The following is an 18,741-nucleotide window of genomic DNA, read 5'->3' as shown; positions in this document are numbered from 1 at the left end:
TGGAATGCCAAAGCTGCCGAAATAATAATTAAATAAACACATAAATAAATAAGAAAATGTGTATACTTTTATCTCCTTATTTATGAATAATTGTATTTTTTCACATTTTTTTTTCATTTATTTACGCTATACATTTATTTATTTCCATTTTTATTTATTTCCACATTTATTTAATTTTGTTTTGCCTGTATGTTTTTTTGACTCTCAACGTGACGGTAGCCATTGACTTGCATTATATGAATCATCAAGGACTACGGTTTCTGCTAAAAATCTTTATTGTTCTGCTGAAGAAAAAAAGACACCTACATTATTAATTGAGTGTTCAGCAGAGGGGTCCAACACCCTATATGACTTTTGTCGCACTTGAAGCACGAATACACAAAAAGTTTTGTGGCTGAAATTTAAAAAAGTAATTAAATCCTTTCCTCGCGGGTCAATTTGACCCTCATAGGAATTAATCGAATGCGAGGAACGCTTCAGTACACATAGAAAAACCTAAAAATGCTAAAAATTCAAAATATACTTTACCAAAAAAAATATTTTATATAATGTCTACATTGTGCATATGAATGCATACTGAAGAAAAACTTACTCATTTGCTCCAAATAGAGCTATAAGGCCATCTAGTGGCAAGAGTCATAAAATATCATGTTATATTATTTTTTTCTGCAAAGACATCCAATGTAAGATATTTTGAGCTGAATTAAAAGGGTTAGGCATGAAATTGTGAGTTATTTATTTTAAGTTGAAACAATGTGAGGAATGTGCTTAAATTACTATTTATTTATTATTTATTGATCAAATCTAGTAATTTAAAGGTAAATAATATTAAAAAAAAGTAATTTTAGGGCTTCATGTGCATTTTAAGGTGTAGCAGTGTAAACAGTAGCAGTGGCATACATTATTTGTCAGATTCTTAAACATGAGAATCGGTTTAAATGCTGCAATGAATGATCCACACTACAAAATGGAAATGATTATTGTTGACAAAACACGATCACATATTCGAAACGGGAATGGCCTTCAATTAGAAATGATTCAAGGATTATTTTGCATAGTTATTTTGCATGTTACATTTCAATCAAATGCCAATGCAATACTTCTGTGTCCAGAGGCAAATGAGCAATTTATATGAGCATCAAAGAATGGTTTCAGCAACTTGTTTTTTGACCAATCTGTTCATTTAATGGTTCTATTGTTCACTCATGAAGACAGTCACTTGTCGCCACCTACTGGCTTAATGATGCAAGTTGCGCAAACATTCCCAATGCTGATACTAGTGAAATATAACATATTCAAGGACGATATCAATTATTAATATTTATACAATACTACTATTATGACATTATAATTGATAGGTGCTTGTGTTTTTAAATTGAGCTTATATTTTCCACTGTAATTAGCAAAGAACATTTATATGTGTTAAATAGGAATGCATTGTAATAATGTTAACCTCATGGGCACAGTATGCAATACCTGCTCTTCCTCTCTCATTTGTTGTATTGTAAATTTAAATGGAATATTTACTGTAATTTTGGATAGACTCAACCTTCATGTGATAGGCTATGCATTAAGCTATTTTAATGAAATGGAAACAAGCAGTCCAGTAGTCTAAAACCAGCCATGTGACTTCCCACACTAGAGGAAAAACAAGATAACAAATGTGCTCTGAGATTAGTGAGGCATCCATTTCAAAATCATTTGGGAGAAGATAAATGTAATTTAATAGTCACATACCCCACTCTCCTACAAGTGTTGAGTTGGATTTATTTGTTTCTATTAGCCTTAATTAGCTAAATGTTCATCTAAAATGTAAAACATCTTCATAAAATGAATCTTAAATCTAGATAAAATGTTATAAGAAGATATAAAAATAACATAAATATATTCCAAGAACACAACACTTTTTTACACACAACATTTTAATGGTATAATAAGATAAAATAACAAATATTATGAATATATTTCAAGAACACACTTCACATAAAATTGTAATGGTATTTTACAAAACTCAATCAATATTTATTTACATTATAGTACCCCACTGGTAGATTCACAAGTGAGGGTTGTGCAAACAAGACACACGGATATTTCTTCTGTCTCGTACTTCCTGCAAGAAAACTCCCATGTCCTCTACTCTTTGAAAAGTGAAAAGGAAGGGAGCCCAAATTTCTTCTTCACACCCTTCACCTTCATAACGCATGGAGTTTACAAACAAGTTCAAGTATCACAACATTGTGATAGCCAACAAGGCATCATCCTTCTTCATCCTTAAGATCTTTGGCAGAGCAATCTTCCCAGTAAAGTGGTGTTGGTTCTCCTCCACCCACTCACAGGCCAGCTGAATGTTTCTCATCACTGCTGAGTCCTGTGTGCAATATAAGAATTCCAATAATAATGTAATTAATGAAGTGCTGCTCATAAAAACTTTTATGAAACAGGAAAGGTAAATACATAAATAAACAAATCACACAATACATAAACATTCCCTCTACATACATAGATATCTGGTGTTGGGGTGATCTCCATGACATCCGACTCGGATGGAGTGACTTCCATGTCATCTGGATTCGGTGGTATTTGTTCCTTGGTAACTGGTTGTGGGACTTGACTGTGGGAAGTGACAAACATTAGAGTGTTTTTAGGCATGCACTGCTTTATTTTTTTTAGTTTTAATCAAAAGTATAGTTATCAATATCATACCTTGTCAGAGGAAATGTCTGAATTAACTGATAGCACCACCACTTCCTGATAATAGGTATGTCAGACTGGTAAAAGATATCAATTGAAAATCTTAATCGTTTTTTTTTTTGTTTTGTTTTTTGTTTATGGTGTTCTCACAGTCCTTTTTGCTTTACAAATAACCATAAATTGATGCAAATTTACTGCAGCAAAATCAAATGTATAAGAGTATAACAGAGTGCATTCGAAAAAAAAAACTAAACAAAAACCCTATATTAAAGGTGCAATGTGTAATATTTAGTGGCATCTAGTGGTGAGATTTGCGAATTGCAAACAGTCAGTCACTTACGGCCTAACCCTCCATTTGCAAACTCGAAGGAGAAGCTACAGTGGCTGGCCGACGTAGGATCGGAAGATGTTGTCGTCTGAGTCAGCAGAGAGTAGCAAGTCAAGCAATGGTTTCTTTATATTATATTTTATATTAAATTATATTTACTTAATTATTCAGTAAAACCACATGTTATTGCGATTGTTATTTTTACTTGTTCATCATTGTGTTAGTCTTTTATTCACTGACTTTACCATAGCTTGTTTCCATGCTAGTTAGTATAAGATAAGAGCTGTGGATAAGAGCATCAAAGCAGCTAGGTAAGGGGAAATATCTAACGTTACGATGTCCGAGGCGTCGTTCAGACAGCATGTTTTTCTCCACGTTTGCAGAGTCAGGGACAACCTGAGTATTCTGCTGCGTCTTTTTCTGCTGCTTCTCATTCAAGTTAGTGACGAAACGCGCTCTGTAGCGCTGTTTGTTCGCTGTCGGCTGCGATTAACGTCGACATATTAACGTTAACTTACCTAGTGTAAACTAAGCTAGCTAACACCAAGTTAACATTTTCAAACTAACGTACATGTACTTATCTACTAGAGAAAGTCAGTAGAGCAACATGTCTGGCACAAAATTTACAGGCTACTTAATACAGCAGCACATTTAAATGGTTGTTTGTTTCACTTACTTCAGTTTATCTGCGATGCATCCAATGATTCTCTCCGGTGCAGGAAAGTGATCCACGGAACGTAGACTTGAAGAGTGGTCTGGTGACTGGTTGAGATTTGTGTTTAATGCCCATGCGCTGGCCTGTGTGTAACCTTGAAATTTTACATTCGTCGAAACAAATATTTCTTAGTTGAGCTCTTAATGAAAAATATTTATATTTAACAATGTTTTTAACAACAAAAAAACACAAAGTATATTTTTCTTGTTGAAGAAAGTCAATTAATTGAAATTCTATTTTTGATCTAAACAAAAATATATAGATTTAATCAAAACAAAAATTTTCATTTAAGAAATATATATTAGAAATTATTTGTTTTCTCCAATCAAATATATATATATAGATTGAATTATACAATTATTTCTCATTTTTAAAAATACAAGTTAATAGAAATTATTTATTTTAAACAAACAAAAATTAATAAAACATGTTTCCAATTAAGGAACATTACTTAATATTTAATCTTGTCCAAAATCTAATTTAAAAAACAAACAAACAAATAATTTTCATTAAATTGATATTTATTAACTTATTATACATTACTTCCACACATCTACAATTTCAGTGTCAGACCCCTGATGAAATCCGAAGGGAAGTCAGGATTGCGAAAGAGGGCCTACTAGGGCCTAAAACCAAGATCCACATTGGAGCATGGAACGTCCGAACCATGTTGGAGACCACCAAGACAGCACAAGTCCTCAGTGAGATGAAAAGGTACCACCTGGACATCTTGGGGATAAGTGAGAGTCACTGGATCGGCTCCGGTCGTCAAGTCCTGCATGAAGGGTCGGTCATCCTCCATTCTGGCCACAAGAACACCCATACACATGGTGTAGCCATTTTTATCTCCAAGGAGAAGGCCAAAACCCTGCTATTTCCTTGTTGATTTCTGCATGAGCAACAACCTGGTCATCGGCGGCACCATCTTTCCACACAAAAACATCCATAAACTCACAAGGCAGTCACCCGATGGAAGGACCATAGTGACCACTAAAACGCCAGTACCCAAAGAAAAACAAGGAGTTTGTGTTGGAACTCAGAAACCGCTTCAGCAAGCCAGAGGCTTCCTCCGAAATGGAAGAAGAACCCACCATAAACATCAAATGGAAAGCTATCAAAACCATGAAACAGCACAAAAAGTCCTGGGCTTCAAGCAGAAAGGGGCCAAAGAATGGATATCCGCTAACACTTGGCTGAAAGTTGAAGAGAGGAAACAGCAGAAGGCAAAGATGCTGAACACCAAGTCCCAATGACTCCTCAAGAAAACCAAGATGTCCTATAAAAACAAGGACAGAGAGGTGAAGAGGAGTGCTAGAAAAGACAAAAGGGTCTTTGTTGAACACCTGGCAAGTGAAGCTGAGAAAGATGCAGCCTATGGAAACCTGGGCACAGTGTGCAAAATCACAAAAAGTGACTCTGCGGCAGATGTACAAACCAAACTACCCATGTTAGGGACAAGAATGGCAACGTACATCAGAGAGTGAACAAGCAGACAGATGGGTTCAACACTGCCAGGAAGTACTCAACCTCCCAGAGCCTGAACAACCAGCCAACATCACAACAACAGAGGATATCCTGGAAATCAACACCAACTCCCCTGACTCTGCTGAGGTTAAAGCTGCCATCCAAGCCCTGAAGAGTGGCAAGACATGTGGCATAGATGCTATTCATGGTGAGATGCTCAAGGTCGACAAGGTCGACATTCCAACATCAACAAGAGTGCTGACAGACCTATTCCAAAACATTTGGAACCGTAACACCATCCCTGAAAACTGGTCCAAAGGTCTTATTGTCAAAGTCCCCAAGAAAGGCAACATTCTGTCTATCCCAAGCAAGGTGTTCTGCAGAGTCCTTCTCAACCGGATGGAGACAGCCATTGACACCAGGATTAGACAGGAGCAAGCAGGGTTCAGGAAGGGAAGAGGATGTATTGACCAGATATTTGCTCTGCGTAACATCATAGAACAGTGCTTGGAATGGAATACACCCCTCTACGTCAACTTCTAGGACTTCAGGAAGGCCTTTGACAGTGTTCACCGAAAAAACCCTCTGGAAGATACTGCACTCCTATGGAATACCATCAAAGATCATTCAATCATAAAAACATTCTATGAACATTTTAAATATAGTGTCATTATGGGAAATTACCTCTCTGAAAGGTTTTCCGTGCAGTCTGGAGTGTATCATCTCCTCTATCCTCTTCCTGGTCGCCATAGACTGGATTACAACCAACACCATAGCAGACAGACCCAGACGGCATCCAGTGGACTCTGTTCTCCCAGCTGGAAGATCTTGACTTCGCTGACGATCTTGCTCTCCTATCAACCAACCAGTACAACATACAGGCTAAAACTGATAGGCTGAACAACTTTGCCAGACAAGTTGGGCTCAGTATTAACACCTCCAAAACACAAGTGATGTGTGTTAACTCCATCCCCACAGCACCCATCCTTGTTAATCAGGAACCACTTTAGTTTGTGGAAGATTTCACCTATCTGGGCAGTCTTATCAGTAAGGACAACGGGGCATCTAAAGATATTAAAGCAAGGCTGGGAAAGGCTCAGGCTGCCTTCTCCCAACTCCGTTCTATATGGAGATCAAAACAATACAGCCTTAAAATGAAGATGCTCCTATATAACTGCAATGTAAAGTCTGTTCTGCTGTACGGCTCAGAGAGCTGGCGAGTTATCAAAACTGGAACTGGAAGAGAATGAAAGTGTTCCATAATGGATGCCTCCGACGAATATGCCAGATATTTTGGCCTATTAAGATCTCCAACAATGAACTGTACAAGAAAACGGGAAGCCGAAGCATTACCAAGGAGATTACACACAGACGTCAGAGATGGCAAGGACATGTGTTGAGGATGGAGCAGGACAGCATCACAAAAGTCGCCCTAAGATGGACACCACCTGGCAAAAGAAAACCTGGGAGGCCCAACATGCTGCCAGGGATCGAATGCAGTGGGGAGTGCTCATTGAAGCCTTATGTCCCATAGGGAACGAAGAGAAGTAGTAGAAATGCAGTTCAGTGTTTCCCCTATAAATTTTTCCAGCAGCGGTGCTGTTACGTGCCGGAGGTTGTTACCAAGCCGCGCTCGGGGGTCCGGGGGCATGCACCCTCGGAAGATTTTTTTTTTGCAAATAACCCCTTAAACCATGACTTCTGGCAAGTTTTGTGGATAGAAATGGACATTTTGAGAAATTTGACATACGATCAACAGAAGGCATGATTATTGCAGCACGTACCTTGAACTGGTCAGAAACAGGATTTCTTTTGTATTTGTAGCCTAATATTGTGAAATATTATTACATGATGTTCGTTTTTAACTTTTTATTAATCAAAGATTTACCATAAGCACAAAAAAAAGAGCATCACATATCACACATAGCATCACATATTGCTATGCAACCATGAACAGAGGCGCGCCTGAGAAAACGAGCGCGCCTTGTCGCTTCTATTATGAGCGCGCATACCGCGCGCCTACATTTGAAATAACGAACTTGAGCGTGCAAAAGACACGATATGTGAACAGGCCCTTATGAGCGCGCTTGCCGCGCGCCCACATTTGAAATAACGAATTTGCAAACGCAAAAAACGCGCTATGTGAACGGCCCCTTATGGCAACATGACATAAAATATTTCCATTTGTGGCTCTTTCCTCCTTTCTTGTCAACAAGTGGATTCAGAGCCATCGCATTAGCAGCGTCGCCGGTCGCCAAGTTTCACGTGTTTTTAGGTGTGTAAGTGAATGTTGTGATATACTGATCATGTGAAGATTTTGCAGCGGCGCTGAAAATCCAGCGGCGGCGCTGCGCCGCTGCTTAATACATTGTAGGGGAAACACTGCAGTTGTAGTAAGTATCTCACTATCTCTGTCCTCATTGTATTTTATGATGCTACAAATGATATCCAACTGTAAAAAAACATTGTTGAAAACAGAGTTGTTGCTATACACCGTCCCATTTCGTCTAATTGGTGTAAACTGGCAGCTTTCAGAACGCTGCAGCACGTAGCATTGTGTAGAACGCCAAACCATAGCCAGCCACTCAAACATGACAATTTACGGGAGTTGTCACGGTTCATGAATTCACTGACTCTTTTCTCGCTATGTGTTGTTGTGTGTGAGGGTGGGCGTGGTCACTGATCAGTACCGCTGATCAGCGGCTCCACCTGTATCTGATCAGCGGCGCAGCTGCAGCTGATCAGCAATGCCTATTTATACTCACAGGTTCGTCTTGTCTTTGTCAGATCGTTGTTGGATGTTCCTGGTGTGTTTGTCTCCTGCCTGTCCTCGTTTCTACCGTGTTTGCATCTGTATCCAGTATTCCTGTCCTCTGCACTCTGCATGTTTCCACAGAGTTTTTGTTCTTCGGGTCCCCAAGTCCTGGCAGCCAGCACATCAGTATCCCATCATCTTTCACCATCGCGACTGACTGGGTTGTCCATCAGCGTCCCTGCGCTACCAAGGGCGATTGTTCCTGGACTCTTGCTTCTGACCTCTCACTACTTTATCATCAACTATATTTCAATAAACTGAGTTTTACTTGCATTTTAATCCACTGTTTATTGACCATGACAGGAGTAAACTGGGATGTGTGGGAACCCTGAATTAAGATTTATTGTAGAGCTGGTCATAGAGCCTCTTGACTTTGTTGGTCAGGCCTTTTGGGTCCAGCTCCATGATGACTTTCTGGATATATTCAAATGTCAGTTTCAATGTCTTGGGATATTCCAGATTGAAGGCATTAAGAAGGCCCAGGAGAATGGCAACAGCATTTGCGACAGACAGCAAGTCGCTCAGAACCTCGTCCCTCAAGTATGATGCCAATGTTTGTGGGTACAGCTTGTGCATCTCTGATCGATGGAATCGATGCAGCTTGGGTAATGAAAAGAATGAAAATAAAATACCAAATAAAAACATACTATCAAAAGTCTGATTAATAATAATATAAAAATATAAAAGCTACCCTAAAAAAATAAGTTTGAAGGGATGATTTAAAAACACTATGGGGCGGTTTCCTGAACAGAGATTAAGCCTAATCCTAGACTAAAATTGCCCTTTAAACCAGATTAACAGAAATCTGCTTTCTCGGTCAAGGCTTTACTTTAAATAGATTTAGTTTAGTCCAGAGTTTAATAAGATGATTTCCTGGAGGAAGACTAGAGTTACTCCAGGACTAAATCGAGGCTTAAATTAAACCTACCAGGAGGCAGGTTAAACTTCAGATTAACATTGTGTTTCAAAGTGGACACGTGTATTACTTGGATACACACACACACACACACACACACACACACATATATACACTCACCTAAAGGATTATTAGGAACACCATACTAATACTGTGTTTGACCCCCTTTCGCCTTCAGAACTGCCTTAATTCTACGTGGCATTGATTCAACAAGGTGCTGAAAGCATTCTTTAGAAATGTTGGCCCATATTGATAGGATAGCATCTTGCAGTTGATGGAGATTTGTGGGATGCACATCCAGGGCACGAAGCTCCCATTCCACCACATCCCAAAGATGCTCTATTGGGTTGAGATCTGGTGACTGTGGGGGCCATTTTAGTACAGTGAACTCATTGTCATGTTCAAGAAACCAATTTGAAATGATTCGAGCTTTGTGACATGGTGCATTATCCTGCTGGAAGTAGCCATCAGAGGATGGGTACATGGTGGTCATAAAGGGATGGACATGGTCAGAAACAATGCTCAGGTAGGCCGTGGCATTTAAACGATGCCCAATTGGCACTAAGGGGCCTAAAGTGTGCCAAGAAAACATCCCCCACACCATTACACCACCACCACCAGCCTGCACAGTGGTAACAAGGCATGATGGATCCATGTTCTCATTCTGTTTACGCCAAATTCTGACTCTACCATCTGAACGTCTCAACAGAAATCGAGACTCATCAGACCAGGCAACATTTTTCCAGTCTTTAACTGTCCAATTTTGGTGAGCTTGTGCAAATTGTAGCCTCTTTTTCCTATTTGTAGTGGAGATGAGTGGTACCCGGTGGGGTCTTCTGCTGTTGTAGCCCATCCGCCTCAAGGTTGTGCGTGTTGTGGCTTCACAAATGCTTTGCTGCATACCTCGGTTGTAACGAGTGGTTATTTCAGTCAAAGTTGCTCTTCTATCAGCTTGAATCAGTCGGCCCATTCTCCTCTGACCTCTAGCATCAACAAGGCATTTTCGCCCACAGGACTGCCGCATACTGGATGTTTTTCCCTTTTCGCACCATTCTTTGTAAACCCTAGAAATGGTTGTGCGTGAAAATCCCAGTAACTGAGCAGATTGTGAAATACTCAGACTGGCCCGTCTGGCACCAACAACCATGCCGCGCTCAAAATTGCTTAAATCACCTTTCTTTCCCATTCTGACATTCAGTTTGGAGTTCAGGAGATTGTCTTGACCAGGACCACACCCCTAAATGCATTGAAGCAACTGCCATGTGATTGGTTGATTAGATAATTGCATTAATGAGAAATTGAACAGGTGTTTTCATAATAATCCTTTAGGTGAGTGTATATTACGAACAGACTTCCAGCATTTCTTCTCTTTTATTCCATAGCTGGTGTGTGCAGTTTATTTAGCTTGCTTAAAATAATTTTCTCTTGTTTAGTAAATTTTTTTTTTGATTGCAGTCTTTTTCTGATTCCATTGTTTCCTTGGATTTTCTTCTCAGTTCCATGCAATTTTAAGCTTTTCTTGGTTCATTCCATGTTTTATAGGCAACCTCTATCATGCTAATTCAGATTAGCACAGTTGGTTTTAAATTAATCTGGTTTATTTTAGTTCAGGACTCCATAGTCCAGGTGTAACTAATCCGTACTTAATCTGTGTTACAGAAAGCCATTTTTTAATTAGTCTAATTAATTAGTTTAATTAGTTTAATTAATCACTATTCTAGATTAAGGCCTACTCCTGTCTTAATTTAAACCCTGTCCGGGAAACCGCCCCTAAAGGTATTAGCTTGCCTAATCTCAGCTGGCAGGGAATTCCAAAATTTTGGAGCAATTGAAGAAAAAGCCCTACAGTATAACCCATGGATTTTAAACGAGTAAGCGGAACAATTAAAAGGCCAGTTTCCGAGGAGCGGAGATCATGTGCTGGTGTGTAAGGGGTTAAAAGCTCAGAGAGATAATGAGGTGCCAGTCCATGCAAAGCCTTATAAGTAAGCATAAGGATTTTAAAATCAACACGGAGTCTGACAGGGAGCCAGAGTAAAGATTCCAATACAGGAGTGATATGATCCCTTGTCCTGTTTCCAGACAGGATTCGAGTGGCAGACTTTCGAACCAATTGTAATTTATTAAGGGTAGCTTTTGAGACCCCGGCCAGCAAAGCATTGCAGTAATCAATGCGAGAGAATACAAAGATGTTAATTAACTTTTCAGCCACTGGGAGTGACAACATAGGGTGCAATCTGGCAATATTTTTTAGATGAAAAAATTATGTCTTGACAGTGCTCTGAACATGAGGAACAAATGTTAAATTAGTATCAAATATCACCTCCAAATTTTTTAATTTTGTTTGAAATTGCAGTGTAGAACCATCTACACTTAAAGTTGGAAACCCAGCCTTCCGTAGCTGGTGTGGTGAACCAATGAGCATTACCTCTTGTCACTGTTTAGACATAGAAAATTCCTAGACATCCATTTTTTAATCTCAGAAATACATAGAGAAAGAAAGGACACAGCCACATTAACATCAGGTTTTGAATGTATATAAACCTGGGTGTCATCTGCATAAAAGTGAAAACTGAGACCAAGTGATCTTAAAAGTTGACCAACAGGATAAATAATACATTTTACTCCAATTCGTTGTTGAAACATAAATATAAGTCGCATAAACTTACCAGCGCATGGGACTCTGATTTTAGCAGAAAGGAATTGTATCTCTATTTGAAATCAGCCTTCAGACTGTTTTCAGACATATCTGAACATAGTCTGATGTCTAATTTTGAAATGGACAGCCTTAGCTAGCATTTTCACATCTCTGAAGTAATCTTGTCTTACCAGGAAATTTGATGTGGTCCTCCACTGCTTCTCCCATGTAAAGGATGAGACATTGAAGTGCAATCTCCCTCTTTGAAGCGGTGTCAGTATCTTGCATCAAGATAGTACAAATTAATATAACTGGTTAAGTCGATCCATTCATTTACTGTGAGTGAGTCAAGGTTTGGCATGAGGGTAGGGCCGGACATTATGGTCAACAATCTTTATCACAATATACGTTACCAGTTGATATAATAATCATTACAATATGATTCAATAGTGTGTCAACACTATTAAAGGACAAGTTCGGTATTTTACACATAAAGCCCTGTTTACAGATCGTTTCTGATGAAATAGAACGGTTAAGATTAAACTTTTGACAGATGCTGCTGTCGCGAGAATTTTAGGTTTATTTCGCTTTCCCCTCCCCCCTCAAGAATGGTAGTCTATGTGCACTGGAACAATCCTTCCTAAAACGCATAAAACTTTCATTTAAAAAGAGATGAAACTCACCGAGTGGTCAGGGGTGTTCACTGATATGCTCATACAAAAATCGCTGCAAAAGATGCTTTCCAACAGGTTTTATCATAGTTTTTGTCCAACTCCATTGACTTGCATTGAATGTGCTGTGTGAGGTACGGTATTACTCCGCCGCTTCTTCTTCTGCTTCTTCTGTGTATTCAGTGAAATGCCAGTGGTTTGCTTGCAATTGGCAAATGCGCATTATCGCCACCAACTGGGCTGGAGTGTCTATTATTCAAGCTCTCAACGGAAGAATCTACGGGTGTGAGACGTTTGGAAAAATAGATCCACAGTTTTACAACGAATGGTAAAACACCTGTTGGAAAGCATCTTTTGCAGCGATTTTTGTATGAGCATATCAGTGAACACCCCTGACCACTCGGTGAGTTTCATCTCTTTTTAAATGAAAGTTTAATGCGTTTTAGGAAGGATTGTTCCAGTGCACATAGACTACCATTCTTGAGGGGGGGTGGGAAGCGAAATAAACCTAAAATTCTCGCGACAGCAGCATCTGTCAAAAGTTTAATCTTAACCGTTCTATTTCATCAGAAACGATCTGTAAACAGGGCTTTATGTGTAAAATACCGAACTTGTCCTTTAACGCCACGAAATTTTTTTTTTTTTTACTGCCCCCCAGTGTCCTCTGGCTATTACTACACTTTTTTGAAAACCAACCAAGAACCAACATCAACCGATTGGCACCAATGCAGCAACTACTATACATACTAGCCATAAATAAATGACCATTGTGTGTGTCGTAGGGTTGCCACCCGTCCCGGTTGAAAAATCGCGAAGCAAAGAGGACACGGAGACCGACAGACTAGTCAGAGCAGGTTACTTATGATATAAAAAAAATCTCAGCTCTCAGATTCTGTCAATTTTATTACGAAATTCAAACAATAAACACCGTTTTGGCGTTTGTAAATGTGACGTGAAAGATCCCTAGCGGCACGTGAACTGATCACCTCTAGCTAATAGTAAATAAACACGAATGAACAACGTTAAAATAAAACGTACAACTTACCGAAATGTATATTCATCATACATAATATCGATCAATCAGTGTTTTTCAACCGCGGAAAGGGTCAATAAAACAGCTGGAGAACAATTGTCACATAACATTTACCTCAGGAAAGCCATTTGATGACCATAATAGGCTATAGCACGTTAGTTAGCTAGAAAAAAAGAGCTATAGAGAGTATTTTGCTAAACATAGGCTACTATATTACATATTTATTATATTTACTTATCATTAAATAAAGTTGTTATTATAATAAAAAAATGCATTATATTTAATTTGTTAAATAAAGTTATTTTAACCTTAAATAATTTTACCCGCTGATAAGGCTCTCTGTATGTTTACAGCATTAGGTGAGATTTTTTTCTTGAGAAAAATTAATGCCTATCTTCTAATATTTATCCAAATCAGTCAATTAAATCAAATCACAAGAATTGAACTGAATTGAAATCCTGAAATTTGTTTCAAGCAATAATAAAAAACGTATCTTACCAGAAATTGTACCATATAAACATTGTAACATGTTGTCACTAAACCTAATACAATTCAGTTTAGTTACTAAAATGTTTTGACAATCACAATACACTTATTTGCAAGATAATTTTTTTTTAGAGTTAAAAATTTCAGTTAAATATAAAGGAAAAACAGCGCTGGAAAATCATGCAAACCCCCCCCCCCCCCCCCCTGAGTGTCCCGGTTTGTGTCGCCAGTCACAACTGTTAGCTAACGTTACCATTAATCACATTAATCCCTTTACATGTACCTTACATTCACTTAAGTTTGTTGTTGATCAGGTTAACTTCTTCGGTTTTAACGTTATTCTTATGACGCTGACTCGAGATACGTTTAATGAATAAACGTTCACGTTAATTCCCTGCTGAAAAAAACAATAGAAACCATTACAGAATTGCTAATGGTTTCCACTACAAAACCATTACAAACCATTAGCCGTTAACCATTAAAACCATTACCAAGTGGAGTCCATTACGTAGTGTGTTTTGGGCCATATTCCATTAGGATTTATTGGTTTTAAGGGTTTCCATTACAAATTTGTATTGGTCATGTATTTTAATGGTTTCCATTACAGTTTTGTATTGGTTCTGATGGTTTCATTACAAATTTGTATTGGTCATGTATTTTAATGGTTTCCATTACAGTTTTGTATTGGTTCTGATGGTTTCATTACAAATTTGTATTGGTCATGTATTTGAATGGCTTCCATTACAGTTTTGTATTGGTTCTGATGGTTTCATTACAAATTTGTATTGATCTTGAATTGCACATATTTAATGGTTTCCATTACAGTTTTGTATTGGTTCTGATGGTTTCATTACAAATTTGTATTGATCTTGAATTGCACATATTTAATGGTTTCCATTACAGTTTTTTGTATTGGTTAAGATTTGTAGGTTTAATGCATTTAGCTGTTAATAATTAGGACATTAATTATAGTTTTTAATTAATTAATTTGAATTATTATTACAATTATACACAACTGATATAAGCTGCACACCAACTTTTCAATAGCTTACAGCTCAGGTTTTGTTTAGCAAAGAATGAAGAACATGCACCTGAAATAAAAATGATATACAGTATTAAGACCGTTTTTTTTTACTCAACCCATATGGAAATAAACATCTGACACAAAACATTAATATTACGTTTTTATTATTTGATTCACATTTATTCTTTTACATTGTATGGCTTCACTGGGGCTGAATGATTAGACCTGCAAAAAGAAGGAGAATTCATTAGGACAATGTACCTCTTAAACCACATTACCAGTGCATAAGATTATCCATACACTATATTTTTAAATATATTCATCCAACATCTTTGGGCGTACTTTGAGCAGATTCAAGATCTTGCCAGCTGTGAACTTTGTCCACTAGTCATGTAATGTTCATAGCATTACAGTCATCTGTTATTTAACCTTCTCCAGGTGTAGGTTTTAAATTATAAAACATAGTTCAGGTTAGGGATGCACCGAAATTTAGTCAAGTTAGCGTTTTTGCTCTTAAAAACAGACGCCCATAATAGTATCAAACTGCAGAGCCACAGCACTATTGAATGGGAAAGAAAGCTGGGTCTCGAGCAAAAAAAGCTGCTCAACAGTTACCCAATGATATGATGAAATGTAAAAGTACAAAGATATTATAAGAAAACATTACTATTACATTAACATATCGCACTGAAGTAGGCTGCTTTAAAATTAACATTTATTTAAATTAAAAGAAATTCTTCTTTTGGCAAAATTACATTTCCTAAATAACCTAAACAGAGGCTTTACTCCCTTAGAACTTAAATTATCAATGTTTCATTGCATCACTGTTGGAAAACCTTTTTACCTTTATAAAGGATATTTTTTCCTGAATTTTATTAAATGTAGGCCTATGCTCCATCTTTCATTTCAAAATATTCAATTATCAATACATTCAATTAGAATAAGACACTAGGCTGTTAACAATCAAAACGTTGGGAAACACAGTAAGACATTTATATTATAAAATTCTTAGATACCTTTAGAGTTGCTCTATCTTGTTCAGGTTTCATCTGATTATTCTCAGTTATCATCTGAAAAAAGGAAAGAAGAGCAAATAAAAAATATAAAAGACAAATAAATACTAATTTTAGTATTACTTATTGAAAGCCAATTTCAACAGAGGTTGCTATTTTTACCAACTTCTTCAATGATTATATTTAATTTAATATAATATATTATATTTAATCTAACAAGCACAAATAGTTTTCGATATTGGTATTAGCCACAATGAGCTGTGAATTATGGGTTATCAGTATCGATCCTAATATTCCATTATGTGTGTCCCGGTAAAACTAGTGTCCTCATAGACCAGGATTCTGTCAAACTAACACAACACACTGAGATTCTCTAGTCAAGTTAAACATCAGGAACATGTACTTATGATGTCCTCATAAAACGGTGTCCTCATAAAACAGGTGCAAGACACACACATCCTGACACACTGTGATAAACACGCATGTTATGTGATGCATTAAAGCCATGAACATATTGTTTTATCATTCATACCTATCTGTGGTAGTGATATTGCAGTATAGGCCTCTGTGAAGTCAGGCTATGTAAAGACTATGCCATGTTATTTTACAGTTGATTACTCAATTTCTGTACCTAAATTAGACTTACGTGGAATATTTTTATTTTACATCTTTGTTACATTTTTTTACCTATGCTTGCAATAGGCCTATATCACGAAAAAATTGAAGACCGGAAGTACGTCTTTTAGTAGGGATACGGCTCTTCCGGTTAGCTCTTTACAATGGCGGAGTCCGATAGATACCGCTGGACCAAATCTCTCCGCAACCTGCCTGAAGTCACATATGACGATGTGGTTCGGATGGTAAATGAAAACTCTCAAGTGGAAAAGCGTGAAAGCTGAGGTATGGCTGTCTACGTCCTGACGCAGAGCAACCCGGTAAACTACAACAACAGCGGCGGGCCGTTTGCCAGTTAGGTAAACGTTTCTATGGTAACAGCGAGTTGGACCAATCAGCAGACGTTGCTGCTATGCTTAGGATTGTGGGTAGTGTAGTTTTTTTTCATAAGATCGCGGATAAAACATGTTTTTCTTAAAACAAGGTTGATTTCATACTAACTTATAGCTTCTACAGGAGCAAAAACCTTCGTTTCACAACCTCATAGCTCCTGGTCAGCTCGCCGTTTCACCGGGTCGTTTGAAAATGTCTGAGGGTCGCAAGAGAAAAAGTTTGTACGAAGTGTATGAGAAGAAGAGAAAGGCCTCAGAAGAGAGAAACAAGACCAGTGTTTTTGGGAGATTGTTTCACACGATGGCGTGCACTGAAAACACAGGTTGGGCTTTCCACTGATGCCTCAGTCGCAAGGTTTCTACTCGACAGGTAAAGTTTGGCATGCTATTTGGAGAAAAAGTGCAAATCTTCTTTTGGAAAGTAATGTTGTATGAGCGATGCCGACAGCAACTTGTTAACAGAGCGTGCACGAGGAGAACCTCGCACACGTTTAATAGCCGTTCCCTCTCGGGAGCAGAGTGTTGCGCATGTGCATTTTTTTAAAAAGTGGAGAGGGCGGTTCTTATCTAAAATTCGGAAAGATCCTCCACTATACCTTTAAGACATAAACTGTGTTTAAGTGAATATAAGTATTAGTATTGTTTCAGTACCCATGCCTACATATGGGTGTGTTCATATGGATGAAAGCCTGTTGTGTTCAGTCTCTTGATTTGTGATAGTGGCAGCTATTGTGAAACTCACCTTCTTCATCTACTGAGTGTGGATGGCATCAAGGTCTTGTCCTGAAGAATACAGGGCCAAACGCTAGGGATTGTATCTCATCTGATAACAAGAGCATAGCCATAAGTTTAAGAACTCTAATGATATCTTTACCCCCTGATATTGCATTGAGGATATCAATTCAAACATTTTAAAGGCTAAGAGTATGAGCTATGAGTATACTCATACTTATAAGCTGGCCCGATATCTGTGAAAAATAACTTGCGTGCCTGAACCACATTTAGCATTTAAAAGTAAAAAGAATTTCAGTATTTATCAGTAAAAAAAAATGCATACAAAATAAATAACCCTGAGTTGGACAGTATGGTGTCTGTCTCATTGGCCAACATAATTCAAACCAGACCTAGAGAAATAAAATAAAATATACCAATAACCATGATATCCTGTTATCATAATAGTTAAATTAATTATTATAACTACAACCATTATAACATTATATTTGTCGCCTATTATTTATCTGATTATTTAGCTTACATGCTTCTCAAGGACAATCTCAATGAAAAAACCTGGGGTTAATGATTTTAAAATGTGAGACTTCTTTCAAAAGCATAAATCTTACAGACCCCAAACCTTTGAACAGTAGTGCACTATGTTTGAGGTGGTTTTGCTTACTAGTCATATGGTTGCCGAGGAGATTCTCTTGGACGGGGGTGCAGCAGGCCTTCAGCATGATGATCTAGAACAGTGGTTCCCAAACCTGTCCTGGAGGACCACCAACACTGCACGTTTTCTTTTTCTCCCTAGTCAAACACACCTGATTCAACTCATCAGCTCATTAACCCATGTGATAATGAGCTGATGAGTTGCATCAGGTGTGTTTGACTAGGGAGAAAAAGAAAACGTGCAGTGTTGGTGGTCCTCCAGGACAGGTTTGGGAACCACTGATCTAGAACATAACATGCAATTTGTCACAGAGCCAACAATGTTACATAGGATTTACAATAGAACATTTACAAGCTAGAGCAGAACTTATTTTATTATATATATATATATATATATATATATATATATATATATATATATATATATAATTCTTAAGATAATGTATTGTGAAATAAATGCATATGAAATTAGTATCATGATTAATCAATAGAGGGTTTTTTTTCTGTTGCTCCTGAAATCACCTTTTTTTATCACTATTTGTAAGTGACGTCACTGA

At 37.7% G+C, this 18,741-nt stretch overlaps 1 long non-coding RNA gene across 1 annotated transcript; it reads right to left on the bottom strand.

The window, feature by feature from the left end:
* Nucleotides 1–14,978: 14,978 nt before the first annotated feature.
* LOC307156164 lies at nt 14,979–17,788 on the bottom strand. The gene is made up of 3 exons (XR_013820668.1): nt 17,544–17,788; nt 15,798–15,851; nt 14,979–15,006 (listed from the first exon to the last, which is right to left on the bottom strand). It is a non-coding gene; the product is annotated as an uncharacterized lncRNA (long non-coding RNA).
* Nucleotides 17,789–18,741: the final 953 nt, after the last annotated feature.

The sequence above is a fragment of the Squalius cephalus genome, assembly GCF_949319135.1.
Source record: "Squalius cephalus genome assembly, chromosome: 3".
In the NCBI taxonomy this organism is placed as follows: domain Eukaryota; kingdom Metazoa; phylum Chordata; class Actinopteri; order Cypriniformes; family Leuciscidae; genus Squalius; species Squalius cephalus.
This window is presented reverse-complemented; position numbering and strand designations above follow the sequence as displayed.